The sequence below is a fragment of the Gopherus evgoodei genome, chromosome 10 (assembly GCF_007399415.2).
Source record: "Gopherus evgoodei ecotype Sinaloan lineage chromosome 10, rGopEvg1_v1.p, whole genome shotgun sequence".
Taxonomy (NCBI): Eukaryota; Metazoa; Chordata; order Testudines; family Testudinidae; genus Gopherus; species Gopherus evgoodei.
Window position 1 is genome coordinate 37,281,176 of NC_044331.1, and position 9,170 is coordinate 37,290,345.

Here is a 9,170-nt window from a genome sequence, read left to right on the forward strand (position 1 = left end):
CCATCAGTCAGGTGTTAGAAGGGCACCCCTGTCCTTGAGACAGATGTTTTCTCTTTAAAACATCATAACCTGTCTCAAGGTTACTCAAATCTAGGCAGTTTCTGCTGTATGGTTTGGGTCCCAGTTGTCATGGGAAGCCTCAGAGGATTCTTATTTTCTAGGAATCACTGACATTTTCTGTGGTTTCAAGATGTAAATATTTTGTTCTTGGAAAAACTGGATTCAGCTTTGAGCAGTTTGGAAAAAATGTTTTTGCTCCAGAATTCCTCCTTCCCAATTATGGTTAAAAAAACAACCCATTCCTAGAAAAACAGTAACAAGGCAATTAAAAAAATGTAATTAATAGTGGCCTAGCTTCATTATACAAACATATACAGACAACTGGGCCTGATGTTCCAAACTCTTACGGTGCAATTAATTATCCTGACATGCACTTGGCATTGTCACATCCAGTGACAGGAGCTTGTGAAGGAAGTCGGGGGTGGGGATGGTTGTTTATGTAAGTGGGCTCACACTTAAGAGAAGATAGGACTTGTAAACAAAAGCAAGAACCTTAAAATAGAAGAAGGTGAGAGAACTTAGTAAGAGTCTACCATTGGTAGATTGTCAGCACCATCTTCCCTTTGTTAGTCTAATATACAGTATAAGTATTTTCTCAAAAGAATGTGTATCAGCCAAATAGTTGGCTTGGTGCTCAGAAGCACATTTAAAAATAAAAATGATGATCAGAAACCTATTTGCTTTTACAATTACATTGTTCTTCAAAAATACTGTACTCACAGAGCTAAGCTGATTTCTAATAGCTAAAGTACCTGACAAATGCTATATTACACAGCACTGAAGAACACAAACACCAAACAGAATATTAAAATATAGAGGTACACTTTTATGTACATAGAAATATCGTTATAATGCCCCCTATCCACCCAGTTACCTCTGTTAGCACCCATCTCCTTGCAGCTTTAGATGGACAGGCCTGGGTTCTTCTCGATCCTGCCTTCCACTCAGTAGGGTGTAATTTATTTATTTTCTTCCCATATGAATTTATTTGGAGGTGCCCCCACCCCACCTTGCCCCCACTCCTTCCTGGCAGGATCATCAAGGCAGCTTGGGAGGAAAATTCTAACCACAGGGTAACCTCCACTTATTTGCCAGATAGTTGGAGGCTCCCAAGAAACACACACACACTGTATTCAACACAGTAATTATATTAAACAGGAGATAAGTATAACATAACAGGGTAGAACACCATTCTCAGGGACACTGGTGCCCAGACTGATAATACCAATGAATTCCCTCAGTCACGTAAGCTGAAAAAGCAAACGTAAAAATTAGCATTCCATTTGTATGCATACTTTGTAGGGGCCCTTGGTGAATTGTGACCATAATATCTTCTGTGCAACAGTTAGCAACTTGGCTAACTGGGTTCAGTACAGCCCCAAAGACTCCCAAGTGGGATAAGTTGGCATGTCCCTTCACAGGTTTAATAGGCAGCAGGTAATAAAATCCCCAACTCTTACCCACTGGCTTGAGGACACAGCTCAGGGAGTAGGAGGGTCTCCTAAATAATCTCTCTGACTAGCTAACTAAAGGATGGTGCCCTTACAACTCTGCAAATGATCCTCAGGTTCAGAGATGGCTCTGGACTCCTCAATTACTGCAGAAGGGCTGATGATTGCTGCTATCAAGTGACCTCTTCATGCAGGAATCAGGCTGCTTCTGGACCCAGGATTTCCCCTTACCGCAAAGGGGTACAGGGCTCAAGGTGCAGGTTACAAAACTATACTAAAAATCTAAACTTTTTAGTCTCCTACCCTAGTGCTCAGATGCATTCTCAGCTGGTGCCAGCCCTGGACTAGCAGACAGAGCAGTGGTGGTGCCATGTGGTAACTGATTTTTCCCTAGGGAGCTTAAAGAGCTAACTCAATCTGGCTGGGAGGAATTTTCCCAACAAAACTACAAACTGGGAGTCACCTTGGAGAGGGAAAGGCCCAAGCTGAGGGATGTTGCTTCCAGGCCCCCAGAGGCCAATTCTTGGAGGAACCCTGCATGCATGCCTGGGACTCAACAGCTCCCCACACAGCCAGTCCTGCCCTTCCCTACTCCAAAATGGCTTTTCTTACCTCCAGGGTTTCCAAGGGATAGCAGCTCACTCCCTGTTGGTAAGGCTAACTCAGCTTCCTGGGCTTTAACTTGTCAATCATTTTACTCTGCCCGCTCCTCCAAGCAGAATGCATGCTATCTTCCCCCAAGCCAACTGGGCCCCTGGTATTCTACATAGTTAAGGCCTTACAAATTCACTGTCCGTTTTGATCAATTTTACGGTCATAGGATTTTCGTTATTTCAGATTATTTAAATCTCAAATTCAGTGTTGTAACTGTAGGGCTTCTGACCCAAAAGGGGGTTGTGGAGGGATCACAAGGCTATTGTAGGGCAGTTGCGGTATTGCCACCCTTACTTCTGGGCTGCTGCTGGCGGCGATGCTGCATTCAGAGCTGGGCAGCCAGAGAATGGCAGATGCTGGCTGGGAGCCCAGCTCTGAAGGCAGCACCGCTGCCAGCAGCAGCGCAGAAGTAAGGATGGCATAGTATGGTATTGCCACCCTTACTTCTGCGCTGCTGCCTTCAGAGCTGGGCCCTCGGCCAGCAACCACTGCTCTCCAGCCACCCAGCACTGAAGGCAGTGCAGAAGTAAGGATGGCAATACCACGGCCAGCCTCTACAATACTCTTCTGACACCCCACCACCCCCATTTTCCCCTTTTGGGTTGAGGCCCCCAGTTTGAGAAACTCTGGTCTTCCCCATGAAATCTCTACAGTATAGGATAAAAGTACACACAAGATCAGATTTCATCGGCCATGACGCTTTTTTCATGACCATGAATTTGTGGGGCCCTATACATAGTGGCTCTCCTCTCTCCCTCTTGGTTACCTAGCTGAATCTGAGTCTGCCTTGGCTCCCCTTTCCTCCCAGGGACAGTGTGCCGCTCCCTGAGTTACAGGCACATTGAACCCCAGGAGCCTAGGAAGTTACATTGCATGATTATTATTTATTACAGTAGTGCTTAGGGACCAACCAAGAATGGGGCCCCTTAGTGTGGGCATTGTACAGACACAGAACAGTAGACAGTCCATGCCCCAAAGATATGTACTTATATGGGGGAAATAGTTTATTTGAAAGTAAGCGTTTGGGCTGAAACACGGATTCAAAGGTGATCTTCAGAGGTAACTCTGAGCTGACTCCCTGGTAACTCTTATAAAGGATCCTATTCTGGTTTCTCAACGGAAAGCTGTCCAAGCAACTTGATAAGCTTCTTTCTCTGTAGGCTTTCCAGCTATCTAGTGTACTTTAATATAGTCTCTTCAAATTAACCCTCCAAAAATCTCTTCACAAAGTCCTGTTTATTTTGGCAGACTGGTCTAAACTTCTAACATTTATGTTTCTGTTTCTTCTGCAGGTCTCCTGGCCCAGGGGTGTCTTACAAAAGTGATTCAGCCAGTGAGGAATGAAAAGCCATGGTGGAAACAGACTGAAGGTTGGAGGCAGGACTTCAGGATCTGTCCTGGTCCCTGCCTAAGCAAACTGTTTAATGGGGCAAACTGTTTAATGAATTAAAAGCTCCTATGAAGCCACAGGCACCAGCCACTAAACATTTGAACTATCCTCCATGTAAAGCTTTCAGAGCATGTGACTACCATACAATCATCAGTTTTCCATCATTTCAGCTGGGTGGGGGGATACCCACACACTCTGTGGACTGGACAACAATGGCGGTGAATCTGCTTCCAGTCTGTGTAGGGGAGGCAGCCTTCGTGTTGTGGTAATAGAGCTTTGAAATGTTATGTTGCTTTGTATCTCTTCATCCTTTCTGTGGGGTTTCCTTCTCCCTTTCCAGTTCTCCTTTTGTCCTTTTCTTGTTAGTTGATGTTTGCTGCACTGTATAGCAACACCTGTATTTTTTGCTGTGATAGACACAGCCTTCCTTACTACCCTGCCTGTCGTGTCTTCAGTGCAAGCTTCTCTTTTTTGATCTAGGCTGCATCTCGTACAATGAGGTTCCTTCCTGCTGGTATTGGCTGTGGCTGGCACTTCATGATGAGTGGCCCCGAAGGAAGGGCTCTCTCTTCCCCCCTCCCAGCTACTCTTTCCAAGATCTCTGCTGCACATATACGGTGTCCTGCTTCTCAGCAAGATTCCAGTGTTCCTATCTATTGAAAGTGTCTGGTGCAGCATTTTACTGCTGAAAAGGTCAGCAGTAATCAAGAGAGAAAGTGAAAGGCTGGCTTCTCTCAGCCAGCAGGAAAAGTACAAAACTTTATTTTAGACTAAAATAAAACACGTCGCTTTTCTGTCCCCTGATATGTTGCTTTGTCTAATATTATGTGAGCTGCAGCCTGCTTGAGCGAATTAATTATGTTCCAAGTCGTCTCTCCACCACAAAGGGAAACAGGCAGGGGAATTACATTTCCCTCTGCCCATCTGCTGTTGTAGTGCTAAGGAACCATTTTTATAAAAGAGGCCTGCAATGAAGTGCAACCGCAGAGAGCAACTTTAGCAGAGGTGAGCAAATTGTGGTGCATAGAATTCCGCAGTGCAACCCATGGCTACCCTCACCTTTAATATAAAAGTGCATCTTCTGGAGACTACTGCTTCCTGCATGGGATGTTCCAGCTTCATCTGAGTGACCTTTCACTCATGGCAAATGTGTTTTTGTGTGCTGAGATCTGTAGTTTCTCTGAATTGCACCTCACCTGCTTGTCAAAGATGAAGACGTCTACTGTCTGCACCGTCTTATGGAAATTATTTGCAGCCCTTGGGCTCCTGTCAAATTATTAGTTCAGGCTTCAGTTGAGAACTTCTTGAATACCCTTGGGCTTTATTATGATGGTCCAAACATGCTCTCCGTTCTGCCTGCCATCTTCCTACTCCTCCTCCAGAAAATCTTGGGACTTTTCCTATCATGAATTGGGAATGCTTTTATTACCTTACTATGCTGATGCAAGCAAGAACAGTTTCATGGATCTGCAGTGTAAGCATCTGCCCAATTTTATATTTGAAGATTAAAAAGTAGTTCCCTCTTTTCTACTCTTTAGTGCATGCTGCACAGATTTCACATTTGCTTGAAGCCATCTCCAAGTCAAAGCCATCTGTACAGGGTCTCACTCACTCCTTGCCTTGCAGCTGCTACCTTCACTGCAGCCAAACAGCAAGGGTTTGCTTGTAAGCTCAAGTCTTCCTTCAGGGAGGGACGCGTTTTTGTATTTTCTCTCATCATTTTTCAAGACTTCACCCACAAGAGCTGCAACTTGGGGCATTGACTTTCTTTTTCCTTAACAAAGGCAAGACCTAAGTTCCCTGTAAGCTGTGCAGCCTCACAGCATTCTATTTAGCGCTGCGCAGGTGCTCGGGGTACCCTCCCGAGGACCTGCCACAGCCAGGGCGGCCCGGGCCCAGGGACAACCGAATTAGGCCTGGGCACAGCCAGGGCATCGCAGGTTGGCCCGGACCCTGGGGTGGCCCTCCCCAGGCCCAGACCTGCTGGGGCTGGGGGAGGGGCACCTATCCTGCAGCCCCAGCTCCAGAACTGCCACGGCAGGGAGAGACGCCTTTCCCCGCCCCAGCCCAGGTGCTGCTGCAGGGAGGGAGAGCTAGGGGGAGTCCCCTCTCCCAACTGTAGCCAAGGAGCACCCTCCTGCACCCCAAACCTATCATCCTCAGCCCCACCCCAGAGCCCGCACCCCCAGCTAGAGCCCACACACCTTGCACCCAATCCTCTGTCCCAGCCCTGAGCTCCTCATCGCCGCCCCACCCGAGAACCTGCACCTCCAGCCGGATCCCTCATCCCCTGCACCCAACCTCTGCCCCAGCCCTGAGCCCCCTCCCATGCTCTGAACCCCTCGGTCTAACCCCCACCACATGAATTTTGTTATGTGCACCAATATGAAAGTGATTCATTCTGCACATGGATGGGAAAAATTCGAGGGAACACTGAGCGAGACCAGCAGATGTTAGCATGAACTAGTTCTGAATTCTGTAGTGAACAAGTTGTGGGAGAACATCCTGTAGATAAATAGCATCTCAGGAAAAAGCACCTCCGTCTCATACCATTTAGTAATTGTGGCAATTGACTGCTGTATTGAAGTGGGAGTAGCCTAAGTGCAGTCCACAGCCAAAACCTGGGCCCACAGAGTTCTAACAAATCAGTCAGTGGTAACACTTGTCTTTAATACAGAGATACACCCCATGGAGACTCAAGGCCTCAGCATTGTGATGCAAGGGCTTGATCCACTTTGTGTCCATAAGCTGCCCTGTCTTACACAGACATAGCTGTCAGCTCCTGGCACATTGCCAACGTATCTCTGTGTTGGGCAAAGCATGCCTGTTCTTGGATGGGAGAGTTAAGCAGGTACTTACTGTTAGCTGCATGCTGACTGACCAATCTTTCCCTTTTTCCCCAACACAGAGGAAGAGAGATGTGATGACACGGCCCATTTTGAAGCAGCTGGGATGGGGGGGTATGGTTTGAGTTCTTGCTCTCCAACAATATTACAGATGATGTTTTGTCTCATTAAGAAGCTTCATATCTGCACTGATTTATCCAATGAAAAGTGAATTTTGCCTTTTCAGTGTTTTTCATGAGTGTCATTGCAGTTTACATTTTTCAGTGTGTTGGCTGACAAAAAAAATTAAGTGGGTGGTGAGGGGAGGAACAGGGTCAGACATTTTCTGTGCTCTGAGAAATGTTAACAAAAACATATTAAAATGGAGTCCATTGGCTGGATTAATGTGTTTGGAATTGTTGAAATGCCAAGTTTTCTGTACAAGTGTTTTTGCAATTAAATTTTTAGACTTTCTTTGTTTAAGAAGATGATATGCTTGCTTGACATTTGCTTCATTAAAACTGTTCAGCATTGAATTCATTCTGATTCAATTTTAACTGCATGTTAATGAGAGAAATCCTACCACCATTGCCTTCTTGTCTGAGAGACTTTGTCAACTCCACATTGGTCACCCAAACTCTTAGGCAATCTATATTGGCAACACGTTCATTTCCCCAGGGGCTCATTTGAATGGTGGGTTCACAGTTTGATGAGTCTGTATTGTAGAACGTCGTGCTGGGTTGTAATTTGGTTTTATGTGAAGGTGATACTTGGAGCAGAGTAGGGGAGAATGCTCAGTCTTTATCCTGTCTGTCAGACAATCAGAACTAATGTAAGCTCCCGATCCTCTGCAGCCCAAGTGTATTAGCTCTATATGAAGGGGCCCTGGCGCTGAAGGGAGAGAGGGGTGAATGGCTGCCCTCTTTCAAGTGTAGCTTCCCTTGCATGCACCTGAAGAAAGTCAGAACTGTTGAAAACCCCATGAAGACCATTAAAATTTAATAGTCATACAACATCATTAATAGGGCAAGCCATAGGCAAAGAATGGCCCGTCATCCCGCTGTTACCCAGCTGAGTCAACTGAGCAGGTCCTTTCTTTGCTTCTCATTCACCCTCATTTTTCTCCCTTCCTTGGGTTTCTCCCACCAATTTTTTCTCTGTCTCTTTTCTTGGTCATCTACCATCTTGTCTTACCCCCAGACCTCTTCAGCTCTTTTTCCTTCCCTTTCCAGAATCTTCTATTTGTCTTCCATTTCTGCTCACTGGAAAGCCATCTTTTATCCTCTGTGGCAGAGCTCCAACCTTGACTCCATGGATGCTGCATTTCATGGCAGATTTTGCTAGCGTCAGAGGCTCACTGTGACCCTCCACGTAGCCCTTCTCTCTCTAGAGGCAAGGGTCACAGCTTACTGAGCCATTTTCATCATAAGCCAACACGGGAGGTGAGGAGAAGCTATCCTCCCTTGCACAGTCTCTGTTGTCTCCCAGTATCAGTGATTAATCAGGGAGGGGATGGGGGAGCCCAGGCCCACTCTCTAATCAGGGATACAGCCCAGGGACCCTAAAATTAGCAGCTATGGTAGCTAACTTTGGAAATAGGACATGTACAATTCCCTGGGCCACTTCCCCACAGCAGCCCTCCACTTAATATCTCCTTCACCGTTACCTCAGGGCCTCCTTCCTTGTGCCTGATATGGGTTCATACTACTTCATTCCTCCAAAAGCACAGCTCCCTCCTATAGCACCTGGCACCCATGCCTCACTGACTAACTGGAAGGTTTTTAACTAGTTCCAGCCAGCCCTTGATTGGCTTCAGGTGTCCTGGTCAATCTAATTATCTCCACTGCCTTCTAGAAGGATCTTAATTGGCTCCAGGTGTCTTGATTAACCTGGAGTAACTGCCATTTGGTTACCGTGGTACCAGTGATTTGTTTAGTCTGGGGCTAACATACCTGTTCCTCACTACTTTCCTATAGCCATCTGGCCTTGCCCCATCACACCTCATGCAGCCCATACCTTGGAAATAGACTCTCATGTGAAGGAGTCTTCTGGCTGGATGAATTTCTCCTGCAATGGAACTCCTTCCAAAACCATGGGGCTTTAGTCAACCATCCATTTAACTTATTTCTGTGGTCACACCTGATTATCATGATTGTCCAGTTTGATTACTAGTTCTTTTTATACACAATTAAGTCATTGGTTCCAGTACTCTTTCAGATATCAGGATATATGCTCATTTGGCTTTGTGTCACACCTTAAATATTTGGCATCACCAACGTTTTCCTGTCTAAACACTGGCGAGAACAGGACTGGTGCACACCTGCAAAAGTAACAAACAGCCACAAGAAATGCATCACCAAAGGCAGGGGTCCATTTCCCTTTCAGCCAGTGCTGCTATCCCTGTGTCTGACATCAGGCAGCAGATGGTGGCCAATCGTGCTTTCTTTAAAACAAACCATGATGCGTTGTAATATTTCCACTAGTTGTTTCTTCCTTTTCTTAATCCCTCTTTGCTGTGCAGCTGCTGGATTGAATCAGTGATTAATAATCCTTTAGAGTAGATAGGGGAGCTTGGGTTCTTTTCAGAGAAAAAGCTCACAGCTCCTTCCTGTTCCGCAGTCAATTTCCTGTCAATAATGTAGATGAGATTTCAAGTGAGGTATTTTTTATACTTCGCATGAGTTCAGCTGGAGCCTGGAACACATTCAGTCCAGTAAGAGTTAAAGGTTATCCTTCAACTCTTCTGTAATGATCTGCCACTGACCAGTGGATCATTTTGTCTCTTCCTTC

At 45.9% G+C, this 9,170-nt stretch overlaps 1 protein-coding gene across 3 annotated transcripts in view; it reads left to right on the top strand.

Annotated features, from left to right (window-relative positions):
- Positions 1–6,916, top strand: part of HMG20A (high mobility group 20A) — an 83,503-nt gene extending 76,587 nt beyond the window's left edge. For all 3 annotated transcript variants that reach the window (XM_030577237.1, XM_030577238.1, XM_030577236.1), the window contains exon 11: positions 3,458–6,916. The gene's annotated coding sequence lies outside the window, so the exon portion shown is untranslated. The remainder of the gene's footprint in view (positions 1–3,457) is intronic.
- The last annotated feature ends 2,254 nt before the right edge of the window (positions 6,917–9,170 follow it).